Source organism: Pteronotus mesoamericanus, unplaced genomic scaffold (assembly GCF_021234165.1).
Source record: "Pteronotus mesoamericanus isolate MK-2021 breed Mesoamerican mustached bat unplaced genomic scaffold, CSHL_Meso_final contig_94, whole genome shotgun sequence".
Taxonomy (NCBI): domain Eukaryota; kingdom Metazoa; phylum Chordata; class Mammalia; order Chiroptera; family Mormoopidae; genus Pteronotus; species Pteronotus mesoamericanus.
The window spans coordinates 46063591-46064606 of record NW_026555285.1 but is presented as its reverse complement, the minus strand read 5'-3'; the positions used below and the strand labels follow the sequence as shown (position 1 = coordinate 46064606).

At 40.5% G+C, this 1016-nt stretch overlaps 1 pseudogene; it reads right to left on the bottom strand.

Annotated features, from left to right (window-relative positions):
• Positions 1-437: 437 nt before the first annotated feature.
• On the bottom strand, positions 438-711 carry LOC129081121 (LYR motif-containing protein 4-like; annotated as a pseudogene).
• Positions 712-1016: the final 305 nt, after the last annotated feature.

Genomic DNA, 1016 nt, shown 5'->3' with positions numbered 1-1016 from the left:
TATAAGCATCCTCTAAATTATCCCGGTTAGACACAGTTTGCCCAGTTTGCCCCAGTTCTCCACTAGATCTAGGAGCCAGAGCACTGCCAGAGCCCTAATCCAATTATTGACCTTGAATTCGAAAGGTCGGAAGGATGGTTCTCCTAGAAGTCCTATATGATGGGCTTCTCTCTCTCTCTCTTTTTTTTTTTTTTGTATCGGCTCTCCATTCTAACACCTGAACCAAGGAGAGATCTTTTTTTAATAAGGCTGCAGGAGAATGGAAACATCACTCAACTTACCAATTTCTACAGGGTAGACTGAGCAGGGGGGAAGAGGTTACTGTTTTAAGTTGATGCAAGAGGCCACCCATGGTCTCTTGGGAACCCCCATCCCAAACACAGAATGGATGTGGGAGGTGGTCCACAGTTGCTGATAGTGGCTGGTGGTGGTGGTCTTTAGGTCTTGGGCTTCTCCTAATTCTCAGTGATAAGCTTGTCAGTCACAAACATTTGGCCAATGTTGACCTGTCAATGAATCATTCCCAGGTCTCTTTTGGCTTTATTCACTACAGTCTGAATTTCTACAGGATCTTTTACATTCTTATTTTCTCTAAAGGCATCTCTTTTCCTCCTGATGGCATAAGTTCTGTAACTGTAGGTGCTGAAATGATTGGTCTCTCGGCATCGCCCAGTACAGATCTAACACTTGAGTGCAGCTGGAGGCTGCCATTTTGGAAAGAAAAAAAATAAGTGGGTCTTTTTCCCCTATATGATAGGTCTTAATTTGGGGGAAAGTTCAGTTTTAAATAGATTTTGGATTACTTAATTAATCAGGTTACATTTAATTATCAGATTACAATTTGCAAAGAGCTTGCCATCTATTTGTTTAACCCACTCTGGATACTAAAATCCTTGAGTATAATAAGCAGGGGGACTTTATCCTGCTCAATGCCTACATAGACAACATTTAGATGAATTTTTTAAACTCAGCACTGCATAAAAATATCAAAGAATTTTTTAAAGAACAGTTGGAAT